The sequence below is a fragment of the Lemur catta genome, chromosome 18 (assembly GCF_020740605.2).
Source record: "Lemur catta isolate mLemCat1 chromosome 18, mLemCat1.pri, whole genome shotgun sequence".
NCBI lineage: Eukaryota > Metazoa > Chordata > Mammalia > Primates > Lemuridae > Lemur > Lemur catta.
In genome coordinates, this window is record NC_059145.1 from 11,155,523 (window position 1) to 11,177,238 (window position 21,716).

Consider the following 21,716-nt stretch of genomic DNA (forward strand, 5'->3'; position numbering starts at 1 on the left):
TTAGAAAAAGGGCAAAGAGGCCAGGATCTCTTTGAGGTGTCCAGAACAGACTCTGATCCCGAGGACTTCCATGGCGAGAGGGAAGACTGAGTAGGTTTGAGTTTTATGGTCAAAAGAATAAATTAATTGGGAGCTTTCACTAAACAAGCACCCCAAACCCACTGATGATGAAGTGGGGCTGGGAAAACCAAACAAGTATAAACCAGCTGACCAGTGTGAGGTGTCGCAGTCCAAGCTCCAGGGCCAAGTAGAGACTCAAAGGCCTCTTGCCGGCTGTTATGCAGGTTTCCACGAGCCAGTCAGTGCAGCTGGTTTTTCAATTGGTGCAGGATGCCAATCATAATCTCCCGTAGGGTCTGCGGCTTACAGTGCTCAGTCCAGCTGAAGACACAGGCCAACAGCTCCTGGAAGCTGACCACGGAGATGGAGGCAGTAAAGGACTGGAACAGAGAGCCCATGATGCCTTGAAACACGCAGAACTTGACCCAGTTGGAGACCTGGTCCTCCTGATCCTTCCTTCATAGGGGTTGTCCTGATGTGCCTTCACAATCTCTCATAGTTCACTTTCATGATCTTTAGGGCCGTGACATCCTTGCATAGCATGGACACCTCTCCTCCCGCTTTTTCTTTTCCTTGTGCAAAACCTGGATGTAGTCAATGGTCTTTTGTAGAACAATGGCTTTGCTGAGCTTCTGGGAGCCAATGGAGAAGTCCAGCTGCTGGCAGATGGGGGCAATGGTCTGAAGGTCCTCACAGCCTTTCTTGATGGAGTCCCTCCTTTTCTGTTTGGCCTGAGTGTGTGCTTGCCACTGCCAGTCCTTGTAGGACTCCTGGTAGTAATCACTGTCCTTGTCATCTGTGTTGTGACAGAAGAGGCACTGGTGGAACCAATGCTATTAGCTCTAAACACTACCCTCCCCTTGCATGTGCTTTCTGCAAGAAGCCCAGGATCCAGGCTAGCGTTGCTGTAGGCACACTCCACCTTGACCCAGGGGTCCTCAGGAGAGGTGCCCAGCTCTGTCCTCTTGGACCCACTGAACTGGAAACAACTACATTTTTAATGTAGGGTATTTTTAATTTACAATGGGTGCATCAAGACATAACCTCATTGCAAGTCAGAGGGCATCTGTACCTAACTCAATTGTAGAGCGAGATGAGTTTGCACATTCTGCATCAGGATACAGAAGGTTATCAGCACCCCAGAAGCCCCTTGGTCACTACTTCTTTCCAAAGGTGATCACACTACATTCTGTCACCATAAATTAGATTTGTCCACTTTTAGATTTCCTATAAATGAAATAATAGAATATTAGCCCTTTGTGTATGGCTTCTTTTGCTCAACACCATATCTTGCAGATTCATCTGTGCCGTTGTTTGTAGAGCCAGACCCTTTTTACTTCCCTTTAACTGGTGTGCCTGTCTGCCATCTCTTTTCTTACATTTTATCTTTTATTTTTTAACTCCATTAATCTTCATGAAAAGCAGATTCTACAGCTCTCCTGATTAAAACTCCTCCTGAGCTCTTGGCTCTCTACTCCCAAAGCAAAATTTAGCTGTCTAGCCTCCACAACCTGATACCAATCCGTCTTCAAGTCTTATATTACTCACCAACCTGAATACCCAACGGGGTTCCACTTAATCTTTCTTTAGCTTCCGCTGTGTTTTCATTCAGCCTTAGCAGGGACTTGGAATGGAGACATGGGCCTCCTCACAAGGTGCTGTTTGTTTTGGGTTTTGTTTTTTGGGTTTTTTTTTTTTTTTATCACTGAGTTGGCTGGACTTTCAATTATGAGTTTTTAAACACAGTAGTAACTATACACACCACTAACTGGCCTATAAGATATTTCCTAACACCAGAAAGTTAAAGCTGTTTCTGGATAAACTAGGAAAAAACCTAGTGGTAAAAAGTATTTTTTCCTGAGATATTACCTCAATGAAGAGAAGGAATTCTTAAAATATCAAACTTGACTGAGATCTCAAAAACACAAAATGACTAGGAAAAAGATAGAAAAGAAGAAAAACAATTCAACAACGTCTTTATGGATAGGACCATATGACCTTGAAGGATTAACGATCCTTCTGCACTAGGATTATGTCAGGCTAAAGAGCACTGCTTCAGTCTAATTAGTGTAGATTTGGAGGGACCATATATTAGAGAATTAAAGGCATCAGAGAGGGCTAAAGGTCTATAAAGGAGTAACTATTATTGAGAGAATTGAAATATTTTATTTTGAACATGAAGGAATAGTGGAGATGAAACACGTCTTTAAATATGGGAAAGAATATTATTTGTATCTCTACTTAGTCTAGAACTGAGTCTAACCTGTGGGTATCCTACAGAAGGGGTATAAGCAACGTCAGGAGGCAATGAGCTCCCCATCACCAAAATTGAGAGTCCTGAATTAGGTTAAAGTTTTGCCTAATGTAAGTGGTTTTCAGTTGTTGGTGAACTAACCAGAAGCCTCAGAGTTATTGGAGCACTTGTTATAAAGCAAAATCCTTTAGTCCCACTTCCTAACCCACTGAATCACATGATCATGGTGCCAAGAACATGCACTTGTAAGTAAGTGCCTAAATGTTTACCCTTGATAAGAAAGGGTGTATGGAAGTGTTTCACATTGCCCCTGATTAGAAAGAATGCTTTGGATTTCTAAGCTTAACAGGTAAAAAATTTTTGATTATCTTAAGCTTCACTCATTTATTGGTTTATTTATTCAGTATTCACTGGGTGACTACCATGCGTACTAAAATGGAGTGAACACAATGAGTCAGGTCCCTGAACTTATGGAGTGTCCAAATTAAAAGGGAAAACAGACATTAAACTAATGAATACAGAAAACAAATTTGTAATTACAAATATGCCAAGCCATATAATTGTGACAAGTATAATGAGAGAAACAGTGGGTTTGACACAAAGATGCTAAGAAGGAGGATTGATTGAGACTGGAGGTCAGGAACATTTCCACTATGGAAATGCCCTCTGTGCTGAGACTGAAGAATGAGAAGGAATTATGAAAACCCCAAATCAGGGAGAAAAAAATTGTGTTTGTGAGGAACTGAAAGAAGGCCTGTGTGTTTGAAGAAGATGAGTGGTCCAAGATGAAGCGGATAGTTAGGCAGAGCGAGCTCATGCCCAGTAGGATGGTTAGGTTTATGGGTCAACCTGGCCGTGGTGCCCAGATACGTGATATAACATTATGCTGGATGTTTTTATGAGAGTGTTTTTGGATGAGATTAACATTTAAATAGGTGGACTTTGAGTAAACCAGATTGCTCTCCATAACATGAGTGGGACTTACCTAAACAGTCAAAGGCCTGAAGCCTGAATAGCACAAAATACTTTTCTCAAGAGCAAAAGGGAACTACAACATCAGCCCCTCCCTGGACCTACAACTGACTGACACACTCTACAGGTTTTGGATTTGCCAGTCTTCGTAATGCAAGACCAATTTCTTAAAATAAACATCTCAGTTTCTAGATATCTGTCTATAACATTTATCTATCTATCTATGTATCTCTATATTTATACATCCTATTGGTTCTGTTCTCTGGAGAACCCTGACTAATACAACAGGCCTCAGAAAACTTGCATGTTTTATTTTGCTCAAGGTTAAAATGGGAAGCCATGGAAGGTAAGTGCCTTTAGCAAATCTTGATCATCACATATGTAGGTCTCACACGTTTTTAAATCCTAATAACTCAGTGTGATCTTCTGAAATGGACTACCAGATTCACAATCTCCCCACCGCCCCTTTATCTCTTTCATATTCTCTGCTGTGCATTTTATATCTCTGGCTTTCCATCCATTATTTAACCAATTCCAATGTCACAAGTTCTGCAGATTCCTGCTTTAAACATTTTACTGGAGAAATCACTAAAATAAAACACCTTTGAAGCCAATTTAACTCCATTGCTCCCAGCATACCAATTACATATAGTCCAAAATCCCAATTTTCTCTTATTCAAAAGTCTGCACAAAGAATACTGTTGAATGACAAGAAAAATTTAGTCAAGATACCAAAGTTAAGATAAAGATCCATTTCTTTTCCTTTTTCTTTCTAAAAATAAATCTGTAAAGAACTTTCTTTGAATTGGGGTGTCTGGTGGGGGTTGAGGTTTCTTGCAATTTTATTTTCATGGCTCCCATCTAAGAAAAGCCACCAAACTAAATCAAGTGAGACAGAGGCAGCCTCTCTGGCTCACTGAACATGGAGGAAAGTCAGACTCCTTCTCAAGGAAGTCACATAACTCAGAGAGCAATGATAGCTCTCCATTTGCTCCCTATGCTATGCTTGCAAGCTTTTTGTTTAAAAAATATCATGAATGATATTTGGTTTTAATCACCATCAAATATATTTTGGTAACCTGCAATGCACAATGCACTAGGCCAGGTATTAGGGACCGAATAACTGATTGCATGCATCATTCATTTATTTAACAAAACCATACTGAATGCCAAGCCCTGTTCTAGCCTCTTGGATATAGCAGTGAACAAGAAGCCACAAAGCATGAATCCTTCCCTCTCCCATTGGATCCTATTCTCTTCTGGAAGGGTGAGATAGACTATCATATGATAATTGAGCAAGATAATTTTACAAAGCAATAAAGACTGTGACTGTAATTATAAAAAGAATAAACATTTAGCATATGTTTTGTGCCAGAAACTAAGTATTTTACTCATATTAAACAATTTTACACTCATAACAACTTATGAGACAGGTACTAGTATTACCTCTGTTTAAAGATTAGGACATCAAGTCATCAAGAGGTTGTGTAACTTGGCTGAAACTAGGTAGAGCCAGGATTGCCTCAAAGCATCCTGAGTCCTGCGTCTGTGCTTCTAACTTCCATGCAATGCTGGTTGCTATGACAGGAATGCACCAAGGTCCGCGTTAGACTGAACAGTCAGAAAAGGCCTCTCTGAAGATTGACATTAGATCTGAGACATGGCTACTGTGGAGGAGACAAGGGTTTTAAATATTCCAGAACTCCAATGACTTAAATTGTAGGTAGGAATAGGATATTTAAAACAGTAATAGCAACAGTAATAGTAGCATCATCTAACATTTTTGGAATGATTCCTTTACGCCAAACACTGCGTTAAGCAAGCACACCATATACTTCACCTCATTCAGTTCTCACAACATTCCTATGAGATATTTCCACAAATCACTTCAGTGAGGAGAAAATGGAGACTCGGAGATAATAGAGAGCTTGTCTTGGATCAGCAAAAGACAAGGAGTGAGTGTGAACGTGGGTCTCTGGGAAATTCTGGTGACTAAACATATAGGGGAGTGAACTGGAAACCACTGCAGGAGGAAAGGTGATTCAAATGAGGAGAAAATACATTTTATATGCAAACTTTTTGCTATTAATAAATGGAGATAAAATATTTGGCTTACTAACAGATGTCTAAAGCAAGGAGAACATCTCTTTTTGGAAAGGAATGAAGGAAAAAAGAACCAACATTTATTGTCTATTATGTATTAGGCACCGTGCTCAGTGCTTTCAAAGCCAGTGGATTATATTTTTAACCTTGAAGTAATCAAGACACCTGACAGCAGCTCTAGGTTGGGAGGTTGTGTCCACACTAATGGTTGTCATCTCACTGCTACTGACCTCTGGCGCTACAAGGTGTCTTCAGTTGTTTATTAGTGTACAAAAATTCCCATATGTTGTAGCTTGAGCTTCTATCTTGAAGTCCTTCTGAAAACAGTGTTTTGTAATTTAATAAATTAAATATCTGTCCTCATGTGTATGTGAGTGAATGACAGAGAAAATGAGAGAGAGAGAGAGAGAGAATGAAAGATGCAGGAATTAATATGAATGGGTGTATTACAAAACAGCGTAGACATCAGGGATGCTTTAAAGATGTGGTGCCCAGGCACTGGTAATTACCATGCATTATCCCATTAATTCTGAGCTTCACTTTTGAATTTTCACAATAGAAATCAGGTCCTTGCAAGAAACAGAGGGAGCAAGAGGTCCACCAAATCCTTAGCCTTCCCAAGAGGTGCAATGGTTGGTAAGGTTTCATTTTTCATCATGGAACTTCTACACTAAACACAACTTAGTGTTCTGATTCCCCCCAAGTGTCTCATGGACGATGAAAACATTAATGAGAGAAAATAAGCAACTTAATGGAAGTCTCCTATAAATTAATCCACACAATCAGAAATCAATGACCTATCTCCTTTTGCTGCGATGTTTCTCTAGTTCATGGACATTCATTCAGTTATCTATCCATCCATGCACACACTCATTTATCCTTTAAATAAACATTTATCAAGCACCTATCATCTTATTCAAGGCATATGACCCTAACCAGAGGTACAGTTGTAGGAATCATGAAATTATAGGTAGTGGCTGAAGTCGTGAGTATGGAAGAGATTCTCCAGAGAATAAAAAGTAATTCGTGGAAAAGAAATGAAGGCCAAAAGATAGACCCATGGAGAATGAAGGCATTGAAGGATAAAGAGTGGACCCCAAGAGCAAAGCTGAGTTTGCCATTTATTTGACAGTGTTGAGCCAGAGTGACATTTCTCAAAGTCTGTCCTCCTCCAGCTGACATAGGTGTTCTTGGGATCCTTGGTGATAATGCCAATCTCTGGGCCCCATCGCTGACCTTGAGGTCTTCTCAACTGCTTCTGGCACAGGCTGAAGTTTGGAAACACTGACCTGGAGCAGTTCCTCACACTTTCTCAATCCCCAGAATCACCAGGCTCGGGTCTCATTTCAACGCAGACTCAGCCTTCATCCGGATCTGTGGAATGAACGTCCTCAGTGTAGGGCTCCGAGGATCTGCGCTGTTAATGGAAAGCCTGGGTGTTTCCGCGGATCAGTAAAGTTTAGGAATACTGACTGAAACCTTAGATATGATGGAACGCGGTAAGAAATACTAATATTGGAGGATGAGTTCACAAAATATGACTTTTTTAATTTTTTAAAAGTTAATATGTAATGAAATTGACTTGTGTGTGTGTGTCTGGTTCTGAGTTTGAGCATACATACAGACTTGTGTAAGCACCACCACCATCAAAATAGTTCCGTCACCTAGAAAAACGCCCTTGTGCATAAAAGTCAAATTCTCACCTGGTCACTAACTTCTGCCTGCAACTGACCTGTTTCCCATTGTGTTTTGTCCTTATGAAAATGTCATATAAATGTAATCATATCGCATGTATCCTTTTGAGACTGGCTTGTTTCATTAAGCATAATACATCTGAGATTCATCCACATCATTGCTTATACCAATATTTTGGTCCTTTTTATTGCTGGGTAGTATTCCAAGTCTGTTTACTCATTTATCCATTGGGAAAATGCTGCAGTAAACATGTGTATAGCATTGTGTATTAACATAAATCTCCATTTCTTTAGCATAAACATCCAGGTGTGGGATTTCTACAAAAGACAATAAATTTGTCATCATATAGATATTTAGCAGGCACTCTGTATGAAAGGGACTTTTAGCTGTCTAGCATAGAAGAATTATCACAAAGTTGAATAAGTTGCATAATGGGCTTCAACATGAAGTAGAAGAGATGGCCGTATTCACGGTTATTACAAAGGGCCAATGGAAGGCGTAAGGGCAGGGGCTCAGGAGGGAAGGGCTGACTGCACGTTGACTATTGACATTATTCAACCTCATTTTCTTGTCTCATTGCCATGGCTAATATCATAGAACCCTGTGGACTCCAAAGCAATGGCCAATCTAAATCAAGTAAAGAAAAATAAAGCTTATGTAGATATTTTTGTTCACCATTATATACAAGGATTGTACATAGTAGGTTGTCAATAGATGCTTGGTAAAGAAATAAAGGAAGAGTCACATATACGTATGCAAGCTGGGGGCGGACGGTTAGGTGGGTAATAATGCAAATTGTTAGTCCTGCAGGAGATGAAATCAGGTACAATCAAATCCTTTTTTTGTTATGAAATCCTGGTTTGGGAATGATGGGAAACAGGTTTCTGGGGCAGCTTTTGTAGGATGCCTGCCTTCCCTCTGGCTAGAGAGAGCCAGCAGGGGCACCTGTGCTCCAAGTCTAACGACTCAACCCAGTGGCATGAGTTAATTGAGGATCCAACTACACTGTGTGTTCTCTACTTGGGGACCCCAAGATAGAAAGAAAAAAACAGTAATAAACTGCTTGCAAGAGGAACATCCACAAAACAGTAACGAGCTTGCAAAATGATGGTCCCTAGAGCCTTTTCGCAAGCTGGAAACCAAAAGAATTGGCAAAAACAAGGCACCTTATTAGTAAAAGTCGAAGTGTCCATGAACAACTTAACAGAATAAAGCAAAGCTGTGCAAGAAGTCAGAGGGAAGGGATCAAGATCTGTCTGATTTTGTTTCCAAATTGGAGCAAGCAGGAGACTTTTCAATCTCCCTTGGCTTTAAAAATGGGCCCAGGAAGCCCACATGTCTAAAACCAACACACATCTGCTTTGAAATCTGCTTCTGAGTCTTTATTTTTGACTAAGACAACATCCGTTTGGGCATAGTACCAGAAGAAACACTGTACGCTGAGAATAGCTAACAGATAACCTTAAATTAGTAAGGAGTAACTAGGCTTACTAATACACAATGAAAGCCAAATGCCTGCCTTACTCTGATCAACATGCTTCTAAAACTGTGCATTCTAAACAGAACCAATAAGAAAGCACACAGAGAAGGTATTTGCAAATAGCTTCAGTGCATGTGTAACTTGACTAGCATATAATCACCACCACAACCATGGCTCCTGGCTTAGGGAACAAGACAGAATCTACAGAAATATGAAAAGTATCATTGTTCAACAATCTTGCAGAAAAGAACAATTTGCTTATCGTGACAATTGCTTGTAGAATACATATGTGTACCTGCTTCTGTGTGTGTGTTTGTATGTGTGTGTCTACATTGCTTTCATATATGTGTGTGTGTATAAACAATGCAATAGTCTCAGGAAAAGAAGCAAATGTTTAGTCATTCTAATATAGTGCTGGAAGAATCACTATTCCTCATTTTGCAATGTGACATTTCTATGATGCTTTATGTCTGCAAGATGATTTGTCACCATTAAATTCCCAAGTCCCTGAAAAGAATATAGGTGACAAGAATTATTTTTATTACTGTTTCATCTTGCTTATAGGTACACATTTTAAATTTATCCTGCAATCCCGTTCTCCCCATCTTCCCTGGCACTGTTATCCCACCATATAAGACAAAAGATTGAGGTCATCTTGCTTTGGGTCTTTCTTCCGTCTATCTACAGTCAGCTGTTGCTAAGCCCTATAATCATTTCTTAGAATATTTTGAGTATCGCAACACTAATAGTGATAACAGCAGCTGTAGCAGACAGCTTTTATTGAGCATTTGCTATATTCCAGGCAATTATCTAGAATATTTACAGTATTAATCCTCAGTATAAACCCAGGAACCAGAAAATCCTCATTTGATAGATGAGAAAAATAAAAGTACGTTCATTAGAAAGGATAATACCTTTTTTAATATCATGAGTGGAGAGTAGGAGAGCCATCTGTTTCACCCAGGCTCTCAGGCCCCAAACTTCCTTTACTCAGTACCTCTTCATGTGTGCATGTGTGTGGGCGGGGCATATGTGCATGTGTGTACATATACATGTGCATATATGTAGCCATAATAATGCACATGCATACATAATGTGCATATGTATGTGTATATCTCAATATATCACTATATGGCTTCTGTGCTCATGGCTGTGGGAAGCGATCACCTTCCCACTGAGTCAATCGCCATGACCACCTGTCACGTGTGCAGAAATGACTTGCATAGAGCTAGTGGCCATCTCTAGAGCTGTGATTAGGCAGGGGCCACTCAGCCAGGAGGTACAGCTCCTGGGCACTCCCGTTCCTCGATTAGGCCAAAGGCCAGGCTACTGCCAATAGAAAGGGAATGGAAGAGAGGCACGTTACTTCAAAACCAAGCGTATTAAGGAGAGGTGGGTCTTTCTTCCACTCGATGTTGCCTCTCACTCTCTGGATGCAACAGTGATGAGATACTACAGAACCTCAGGGCCGCAGGAGCAAAAGAGCTCAAGCCCCTAAATCTCCACATGGGAGAAAGCCATTCACCTACGAAAACCAGGTACCGTGGACTGTTACAGGAGTGAGAAATAAACGTTTGTGTGAAGCTGTTGAAATAGAGGGGGATATTGCCCCACTGTCTCCTCTTCCCTTACACTCTCTAGTAGATCCTTTATTCCAATATTGTTTCTCATCCTTCCCCACCTCTTTCAGGAAACTTTTTTTAAATGGCCAGATAGTAAATATTTTAGGCTTTGAGGGGTCACAAAAGTCCTCTGTTGCATATTCTATTTTATTTTTACAAATAATCTTTATTATTTTTATTATTACTATTATTTTATTTTTGAGATAAGCTCTCTCTCTGTCACCTGAGCTAGAGTGCAGTGACACCATCATAGCTCGCTGCAACCTCTAACTTCGGGGCTCAAGCGATCCTCCTGCCTCAGCCTCCGGAGTAGCTGGGACCACAGGCATGCACCACCACGCCCAACTTTTTTTTTTTTTTTTTTTTTTTTTTATAGAGATGGGGTTTCACTCCTGCTCAGGCTGGTCTCAGAACTCCTGGCCTCAAGGGATCCTCCTGTCTCAGCCTCCCACAGTGCTAGGATTACAAGCAGGAGCCACTGCACCCAGTCCAAATAACTCTTTAAATGTGAACAAAATAAAAATTCTTCACTTGAACACCATACAAAAACAATCTATCAGCTGGATCTGGCCTGCAGGCCATAGGTTGCCATCCCCTGACCTAGAATCTTATTGTCAGATTAAAATTTTAATTACATTGTATATCACATCATACCCACTCAGAAAGCCCTTTGGATCTATAATGTCTATTTTATCACCTATAAAGTTCTCTGCCTAGAGTTTTGGTTCTTCCTCAGGCTGATAACGCTGGTCTTCCATCTCGGTACCCATTATTCTCTAAAACAAGTGCTTCTCCTCATTCCTCATTTCACATGTGTTCCTTGTCTCATGCTGTCATTGTAACCCTTCTCTGTACTGGATCCACTCTCCTGCCCGAGTCCAAAGCTAAGTACCAGGCCAGTCAGCCAATGCCTGCTCCAAGGCCTTTCTCCTCTGAAACCTCACCGGGAAACTCTAACCTTTCTAGGTTTGCCTTTGTTCTGAACTCCTGACATAGGAATTGTTCATCACCTTATTTGGCACTTAATAATATTCTTCGGCATCAACTCACAGCTACAGTGCTAGGCATTGGGACTGCTATAGTAACTGTGCCGTGACCCCTGCCCTTGACAAACTTAGGGAGGACAAGAAAGCCAGACATGCAACAGCAATACAAACCTGCAAGTGCTACCAACAGGAATCAGAGAGGGGAATGGGAAGCAACAGGGAATATTTTGTTTCAGATACCCGTATTTTGTTTCAAAGGCACATCTTGTTGATAGCCAGAGAAAAGGAGAAGACTTGGTGTGTAAATGTGTTTTCACCTCCTGTAACATCATGGACATATTTCCGAAAATCATTTAGTTCATGGAGATATAAGAATTCAGATTAAAACAATTGTTAATTATTGTTTTAAAGACATGAGGTCATGCTGTGTTGCCCAGCCTGCAGTTCAGTGGCTATTCACAGGCACAATCATGGTACACTGCAGTCTTGAACTACTGGGCTCAAGCAGTCCTCCTACCTCAGCTTTCTGAGTAGCTGGGACTACATGTGTGCACCACCCTGCCCAACTCCAATGGTTAATTTTGACATACATATATGAAAGTCACTGTTTCAGATACTTAGCTGAATTAGATGAAAATAAAACATCATTTATAATTACATTAGTCCCAAGAGAATTCTGAAATTGCTAACAGTAGATAGCAGACTATCAGGATCATTAAAATAAAAATAAAATTCAAAAATTAACATAGTACAAGGGATACTGTGATTGTACCAGAAAGACAAGATAAAGATGATTGTTACAATGGCACATTAAATGTGTCTCTGAGCTACACAGTAACCAAAACAAAAACACACAATAGAGATAGATAGATTGATAGATAGATAGATAGATAGACACTATTGCCTGATAAAAGACAGAGAATCAGTTAACCAGCACAATTGAATTATCTGGTGAGATATTTATTTTTATAAATAACTATGTCCTGGCCTTGCTGATATTAATGAGCAGCCAGGATTAAAACCAGAGTAATCAGTACAAATAAACTTTTCCTTGGAAGTAAACTTTAAACAAAATTTTTTGTCTGGGTTCTTATACAAGGAAAAATAAAATGTTCGTGTGTAACAATTTTTTTAAGCAACTCTAGGAAAAAAACCACAACTTTAAACTCAGTATTTAAATGTCTTAAGAAAAAAAGAAAAAAAAAGCACTATGCATATGTGCCAAGCACTCAACTTTCTCATGATTTAAATGGATACAGGTTAGAGCGAAAAGAAAAAAAAAAAAAAAAAAAAAAAACATAACCTAAAATATGGGTGATTATTGAGTGGATTGCATGGGTTCTCTCTGATGCCAATGGATATTGGAGGGTTTCTGGCAGGTGCTGAGTAGCCAGTGTTTAAAGAGTCAGTTCACTGTGGACTGACTGGAGGAGGGGCTTTGTCTCCCGATGATGGAAGATGCAGCTATACCAGAGCTGCGGGACATGCCTGTGGCAAAGCTGACATAGGAAGTTATAGACCTTGCTTGTATGTTTATTTAAATGGAAGGCCACATCACTTCAACCAGAAGATGGCTTAGAGCAGGCAGGACCAAAGTGGGCCTCACAAACATAATTTGCTCAGTATCTGGGTAAAGTATTGGATCTGGCCCCAAATATTGAAGCCAGGGAATGACATGGGGACTTGGAAGAGCAGGAGTTCCCAAATGGCTGTGTCAACCATAGTGCATTAATTCTCACGTATTGACATGTACTGGAAGAGTTTGTTAAAATAGATTGTGGGGTCCCATTGCCAGAGTCTGTGAGTTAGTACACAGGACGTAAGGCCCAACAATTTATTAATCACAGGATCTCAGGTAGTGCTGTCGCTCTGGGGACAACATCTTGAGAGCTACTTCAATAGTGGAACACTAGGATGCCTAGACAGCATCTAACATTGGACATCAGTGCTTTTCAGTGGGCTCACCATCATTTGTTAGCTGCAAAACAGCCACAGAAATCTAATTGATCTGCCCACATAGATAAAATTGCATGATAGGGTCCATCAGAAAATTGAGGAAAGCTGGCCAAAATGGTTATTTTGGTTTGGGCATGGATTATCATGAGTTCTTCTTTGAGGTTTTTAATTAGGCAACATGTTCAAATGAACATCTGGACATAAGAAAAAGTACAACTCAGACCAACAACAACAACAAAAAAAAACCCACCATCTCTCAACTCCCACTGGCAGTGACACTATAACATACAACTGGTTCTTCCAAACTCTCCATGAAGGTATTGAGGTTGGTTTTGGAAGAGGTGAATGAATATCAGGAGATACAAGTATAAGCTGCTTTCTTTGCCCTCACATAACATGGCCTCGTAATTAAGGCCATGGTGCTTGCATTCACAGAGATCAGGGTTTAAATCTCGGCTTCAGCACTTACTAAATGTAGTGCTTTGGGCAAGCCATTTGATCTTTCCTGGCTTCTGTTTTCTTACCTGTAAAATGCTGGTAATACCACTTAACTCATATCACTTTTGAGAGAATGAAATGACATAATGTATAAAAATACTCAGTATAGCGGCTAATGTACAGCAAATGCTCAATAAGAGTTAGTCACCAATGTTATTAATATTTTTCTTCTTCTTGTGATTATTATTAGTTTTGTGGTCAACTGGGCAAACAGAGAGCTACAATAATTAGAAACACAAGAGTGAAATGGAAATGGAACATACAACTGTCAAATGAATAATGTAAGTAGTTCACATCACAACATGGCCCATAAACACAAAAATACATTTGTACATGTAAGTAAGTATTCATTATGAGATTGCTTAAATATATTAGAGTTCATGTGATGTAATACCACAAAGTCATTTAAAATGATGATATAGTGCTAATTTAGTTATATGGAAATGTACCATTCTGCATTCCATGGACAAAGCAATTTACAAAATAGAGGAAAAGACACAGGTTCGAGGAGAGAGAAAAGAGAAAAATTATGCTTGACTAGATCTATATACCACTATGTTCACAGTATGTATCATTGAGCAGTGGAATAGTTAGCATATTTTATTTTCTTGTATATATTTTCTGGTGAGTGTTTGTGTGTGTGTATGTGTGTGTGTGTGTGTGTGTGTGTGTAAATGATTGCAATGCATTGGTTTTTATTTAGGAATAACAATAACACTAATTCTATTTTGGAAATTGATACATAAATTCCATTAATATATCTAATACAAGGAGCTGTATAAAAAGCAGAGATCACAGGGAGCAATTATCCAAGAAAGGATAAATGGAGACTGTACTCAAAAGTTTTTTTACTTTTTCAGAGAAGGAAAAAGCTTATTTTCCATATAAGCTGTATTTTCTGCTATAAAAGTATACTATATAGTACATTATATACCTATTAATTCTGTCTCTAGTCTCTCTAATTCTTCCCCTTCCCTTTCTCTCTCTCTTTCTCTACCATTTCTGTCCCTTTTTTTTCCCCTTTAATCATCTTCCTCATTGTCACAAGACTAATCATTCCAAAACACACATTTGATGTCACTTTCTTTAAGTGACATCTTGCACCAGGGCCACATATGTGAACATGGTATTCAGGACTACCCATACTTTGTCTTCAGTGTATCATTTTTCTGTCTGTTCAACTCCTAATCCATTATCTTATGTTCCAACTTCAATCTCTCTTCTTCTCTGAAGAATTCCTGAATTTCCTCACTCTGATTTGTTTTGTTTCTTTGAGTTTTACAACCCTGTCTGTGTGCACACACCTGTTATAGTATTTATGACAGTTTGCTTTGTTAATGACACCAACAGCAACTACAATGAAAACAATGATACAAATAGAAATTAATATTTACTGAGCACTTACTTTACACCAGACCCACGATGAGAGATTTTTATATCATCACTTTTTCTATCCTTATTAAACAAAAGGCACCAAGTGTTAAATGCATGAAGTATTTTACTACTCTATACACAACTAGAAAGTATAATAGTTGGACTCAATTATGGGTTCTTTCTTAATGTGGAGTTCTTGATGTTATTGGCCATGGCATTAACACTTACCCTTTAATGCTAGCTAGATACATATGTAAAACTTTCAAAAATATGAGTGTTCAGGCACAACCTAGAACTAGAGAATTGGAATCTCTTGGAAAAAGGCAAGGGCAAGCATATAAATTTTAAAAGGTTAATAATTCATTTTGATGCCCATCCTGTGTAAGAGTCACTCCCACTGTGCTATTCTGCATATATTCACATGCTATGATGAGTTGCATTATAATTTTCTTGAAAACTTCTGAAAGTTCTAGACCCCTGTCTTTCTGTCTTTTTCATCTTTTTAACATCTCCCCCTTTACCCCACACCTAATACCTAGCGTATTGGGTCACAACAAAATCTGCAACATAAAATTTTATATGAATTCATAAAATAGTCTATTTCCATTATGGAAAAAATCAACAATGAAAAAATTCCAGTTGACTTTAAGGAGAATTTGTTTACCCTAAATATGACTTCTTACTATTGGTGAGATTAGGGAAGATTTTTCTTAAAAAGAAATTCTTGTTATAATCAATTGAACTTTTCCTACTTGGGAGACTTGGGGAAAGAAAAAAAAACATATAAAGCCACTCTGAAGGAGTTGGCACCATTTCTGAACCTGACATTTAACAAAAGCTAAGTGCAGAAACATAAACTGCTAGATTTACTTTCTTGTAACTTTATCTTTTTTTTTCTTGATCTCTTTCATTCTTTATTATTAGGGAACGAGTAAAAAAAACAAAACAAAACAAAACAAAAAGCAATCCTAGACAAAAGCTTTTTATTGAAGCAATAATGTTTAAAGTGTCCAAAAGACACCAGAGGGAAGAAAATTTGCCAACTATTCAAAATAGCTAATTACAGGGCAGTTGATATTACAAAATGCCTGAATACTGGCACATTAATGAGTGAAAAGCTTGAGGCTATCTCAAGGTTAAAAGATACAATGATGCTCTTTTATTTCAATGGTTATTTTTTGCATTATCAGTAAATTCTGAGAGGTTTTTTAATTACTTGCATAATTCTCTGAACTTGAATGTTGAAGGTATATAAGAACAAGGACAATGAGGTAAGTGGAGAAAAAGAGTCAAGAAAGAAAACAGTTATAAGAGGAACAGGACCATACTATTTTTGGCTTATACTTTAGCCTTGAACTTGAAGATGAAAGTAACAAATTGACATTCTATCAAGGCTATTGCTAATTAGATTTATATACACTTTTATGTGTTAAGCTAAAATCCTACATCTCTTCTTAAGTCTTGTGTAATTTTATTTCAATAGTGCTTTTAAAACATTTCAAAAGCTGAGACAAAATACATTTCTACTTTTAACAATGATAGGGCTCAACTTATAAAATGCACAGTTTTGTTTTCTTTGCTACTTTTAATGCTTTTAAAAAAATATGAGAATATAGAAAACTAACAATTGACTAAATCAGTCAGTGACAAAAAAAAAAAATGATGCCTGGATTTCTAAATCCCCAGAGATGATTCCAGAATGGTAGACTACCAGAGAGGAAAAGAGAGACCTTAAATACTGGGAAGAATGAATCTGCATTGAAGGGAGACAAATCTAATTGAAGGGCCTTTAAAATAAACCTGAGAAAAGAAAAAGTGTGGGAGATACAGCATTATAAATGAATCTGCGCCATGTGTTCCACCATTATGGAGGCCATCGGCCATGGCAAGAAGAGAAGGGTAATAATTTAAGAACTTCCTATCCATGTTTAGTAGAAAATTGGAAAGAATTGAAAACAACATTTAAGATCTTCTCCCTCTGTACATTATGCTCAACACATGGTTAACACGTAGACACTCAGCCTGTAGCTGAGGGGAAATAATCCCAGAGATCACCAAGACTTAGTTGAATGGGACTCATTATTACAAAAATGATCATGGGTTGTGTTCTCCAATTCAATTTTTCTAGGAAGGGAGGTAAATTGATGGGTGCATTAGGGATAAAAATGGGCTGGCTTAAAGTTTGAAAACTCAAGGGTAACAAGATATGTTAGAAGAGTTCACTATCAAAAAAAAAAAAAAGGAACAAAAGGAATGCAGTGGTAGGTATTGGCTGCAGACTACTGGTCAGATGGGACATTTCTTTGATGCCTTCCAGATTCAGTGGTCTTTATAACCGACAGAGAGACTGAAGACTTAGGGATTTAAGAGACCGTGAAGATGTAAGTTCGTCAATCATCTGCTAAAGTGTTTCTTTGCTTGAAAGAAGTATCTGGTAAATCCTTGGCTTGTCTTTGAGTCTGTTAGAAAAAGGGTATGAACTTTGGGGTCAGAACATTGTGGATTTGAACTCAGTTCTTCAAACTAAAAGCGGTGCTATGAGTAAATGACACCTGCTAGAGGTGACTCTGCCCTGTGTGACTGGATTGGATTGCAATCTCTGGTGGACATTAAAACATAGCTCACCCTTGAGCCCCACCCTGCCCAGTACTCTTACACAGCCAGTCACTACCGCAGGGCCATAGATTACTGTTTGGGTGTCCTGGGGTGTGATGAAAAGTAAAGGAGATAAGGAGTGTGAGCCTCCTGCACATAAGACTCTCACGTCCGACGATTCTACTGCAGACACTGCAGACAGTGACACAGGAGCTATTTAATGTTGATTTTGGCCAAGATTCTAGCACAAATTAACAAGAAGATGATTTGTCAACACTTTGAAAAGAAAGTAGTAGTTATCAGATTCCAGTGTGTTTATTACTTAGCAAGTTTTAACAGCTAATTTCCATGATAGCTTATTTTTAAATTGATCGATTATTTTTTTTCAGTGTTTCTAGATCATCATTTCTCAAACTGTCTGCTGAGAAGGTCAGACGTTAATAAAAGGAGGTAAAAAACAATGGAAAGGGGTGGATTCCAAGTCAATTAAGTTTGGAAATCCCATGTTAACCAACTTAAAGGATTTCTACTCAGGATGTCTTAAGGCCATTGATTTGCTAAGGAGTGAATCTCTGGGAAGGGAATGAAGTCTGGAAGATTTTTCAAACTTTCATTTTTGTGTAGAATTTTAAAAATCTAGGTCAACTGAGTCGTTCCACCCCCAACTATCAATATTTCTGCATGCAATAAACTTAATCTCGAGCTAAACTGCTGTCCCTTAAATATGACAACAGTCAGTGGAATGTACAAAGTTTAAGACAAGCATTGCATTTCTTATTTGGCACTAGATAATATTACACCCACCATGTTACCAAGCTGGACTAGGAAGAAGGCAACTTACAAAGTGTCAATAGGGTAGAACAGGTCAACGAACTCTTGTTAGTTCAAACAAATCGTTCCAGTTTGAACAAGTAGGTAGCTGAAATCAACCACCTTTTCTTTAAGGACACAGAGTGAGGCCCCTTTAACTTAAGGTACTATTGTGAGTCTAAAATGTAGAGTAGAAAAGTGAACCAGGAGTTGATCCCTGTAATTTAAAAGGGAAGCATTGAAGAAAATCAGCACCTCATGGAGGCAAGCTGTGACTGTCCAGAGAGAAATCCTGGATCTAGTCTTTAATGTACAGATATGCACTAGAGTCATCTGCATAAATTAAAGGTTTGTTCTCAAAAACAAACAAACGGAAATGATCGAGGAGGGGAAAAGCTAAATATTTCAGATTCTTCCAGTTGCTCATGCCCTGGGGTGAGTGTTTTGTGTGGGTGCTGCTGGGGGTTGGGGAGGCAGGGGGACATGGACCAAGAACCTCTGTTTGTAGTGAAGTTTGCACTGTACTGAGTTTCTCAGATTCTAGGGTATCAAAATAACATGGTGGGGGGGACTCAACTGTCTTAGCCGAATTGAGAGATATGTTCATGTGCCACTTTGCTTCCCTACAGGGTGTTCAAGGACAATTTGGATGATGTGCAGTCTGTGCCCTCACAGGCTGACTCTTGAATCTAACCATCACACTAAGCTTATCAGCCTGTACAAACCTAAGAGCTTAGAAGAGAAGAATGGGAGCTGGGGTGGGGGCACACAGGGGCTAAGCAGTGAGCTCTCCTAATTACACAGCATCCATAGGGAACTACTTGGATGCCATGTGTTTAATTGGAGAGCAAGGTCATTTAGACATTTAACATTTAAAGTGAAAAAAAGAATGCAAAATCTGATAATACCACGTAAAACAAATAACATGTAGTAAGGAAGAGAATGGCAGAAACATGGCAATGTATTAATAGAAGACCAAAAGAAGGCTTCCAAATTGATTTTTATCTCAGCCCTTATGCCCAGTATATTGGAACTGTTGCCTTCCAAGTAATTTCAATTAACACATAAATGTCCTGCCTAGGCTGTCTGATGCCATGATATGACTTCGGCTTTAATAAAGCACAGAGAAATGATTCTGGAAGAAGCCTTGCTTTCATATTGGCTGATAGATATGCTTAACCAAAATATTAAATTTATTAAAGAGTCACCTGCTAATAAGAAAATCAGTTAATCGGCAAAAGAGAACAAAAGCAAAAATAAGCTGCATTAACAGTTAGCACAGGACTGGGTATTTTGAACAAAATATAAGGGAAGTTATTTCTGGATGGCATAAAACATTACTATTGGAATAAAAATTTCTATTTTAACACCTATAGTAATATTTTTCTTATTCAGAGATTAAATTTCTAGCACCCCTCACCACTCCAGTCGATACAAAATGGGGGAGAAAGCAAACAAAAAAAAAAATTAAAAAGTTAAAAAAAGTAAAAAGAATTATATTTTAAAAATATTTTCATTTGTGATAGGATTTAATCAAACTTGAGGTCTTAATTAAGTAAGAGTAAATTATATGTAATTATAAAGTGTCACTCTTGAGTCCTACAAGCATATATTACGAGTGGCTTAATAAGTAGTAGTATTAAAAACATGTTATATGTCCTGATTCTCAAGATTCAAAAACACAAACAAAATTATTTCCTCCACCTTCCCTCCCTCCCTTCCTTCTTCCTCAGTTTATTTTAGTTATTAAGTACAAGATATCAACTGGGCACCTAGATGAATCAAACACTGCTCTTTTTGTAATGACAAAAATGTGAAGGCAAAAGAGATACCAAGATGACATAAACATAATTGCTATATCCTCAAAGAGCTCATGTTCAGGTTGCAGAAATAATATCAGTGCAAAAAATAAGTAGAAAGTGGTGCCTATCATTCTAGTAAAACAGAAAAAGTGTCATGATTGTGCAGAGCAAAATGATGTCAATTCTACTTTGATATTTCAACCTCAAAGAGCCCTACAGGCTGCGCATTTGGGGCCTATTTTAATGACTAGAAGGCTGAGGATCCAGAAGTTTAAATAACTTGCTCAATACTCTACTAAAAAAAAAAACATAAATTAAAAAGGCAGATCGAAGCTAGGAATCTAGTTTAAGTATACATGTTCTTTCCAAATGCTGACTACTCAGTACTTGAAGAATTGATTGGATTCCGACTTGCAGAAATATAGGAGTGAAGGAGGATGGAAACAGAATGAACAAGGAGAGGGTGTCAGAAAAATTTAGTGTCCACATGAGAAGAGTGACAAGCTCACTCTGGCTGGAACTTGCACTGTACTGAATGACCCTAGTTGAAAAGTTAGGGACCAGCATAGGGTTTTTGCCAATGGTGTCTTGTGGTTCTTCGATCCTCCTTTACGTGAAGGTTAGCTTCTATTCTTCTAAAGGCAGTGGTGAGTGATAGGACTTTGAGTGACATGAATAAAGCTGATTGATGAAGTCACAGGTATGAAATGGAAAATTGGCGGGGATCATTGACATAAGTTAAGATAGAGATGAAGAGGATGGGGGAATGGAATGTAACCAATCTGTAATTAACTCAAAACCTCGGCCAACAAATAGTTCTAAGAGATCTGAGTGGAAAAACAACTGTAAGTTTTGCACTTTGAGTGTCTGGGAGGGTCATTTTCAACTGCTTATCTTATTTTTCTAGGCATCATTAAAGAAATTACTTAATATATACCAACTCTACTAAAGAACAGATTATTTAGCTTTCACAGGTAAATATAGCAGGTCAATTGCACATATTATCTTCTGTGAAATATGAGTGGATGAGCTTGCAAAATCATAATATGATGTATCACTTCTTGGAATTTATTTGATTTTTTTTTTTTTTGCCTATTCTATAAATGTAAATACATGTCACTTTAAAGTTTCTATGTAACATAGTGTTATGTTGGTCAGGCCAAAGTAAAAAATCAGAAATCATATGAAACTATTGTATCTAATAATGCAGGTGGTATGAGCTCTTTGAAATTTACACACACACACACCACACACAGACACACACACAGACAGGCAAAGATTAGCCAACAGTAAAGATATCCCTTCAACTTTTGGTGGTTTTGTGCTGACTCCTCTGGCAGAATTTTTGTTTTAATCTTGATGGTATTTATTGATAAAATGTTACATTTCAAGGTGATTTCATCATTTCAAGTTGTTATCCACCATTAAATTGTTTCCATATTTGTTCTATACGTTGCGTGTTAAGCACCAAATCAAGAAGTGTTGTAATAATCTCTTGTACATTATAAG

At 38.3% G+C, this 21,716-nt stretch overlaps 1 pseudogene; it reads right to left on the reverse strand.

Annotated features, from left to right (window-relative positions):
* Positions 1-275: 275 nt before the first annotated feature.
* LOC123623380 overlaps positions 276-21,716 on the reverse strand; it is a 49,943-nt pseudogene continuing 28,502 nt past the window's right edge.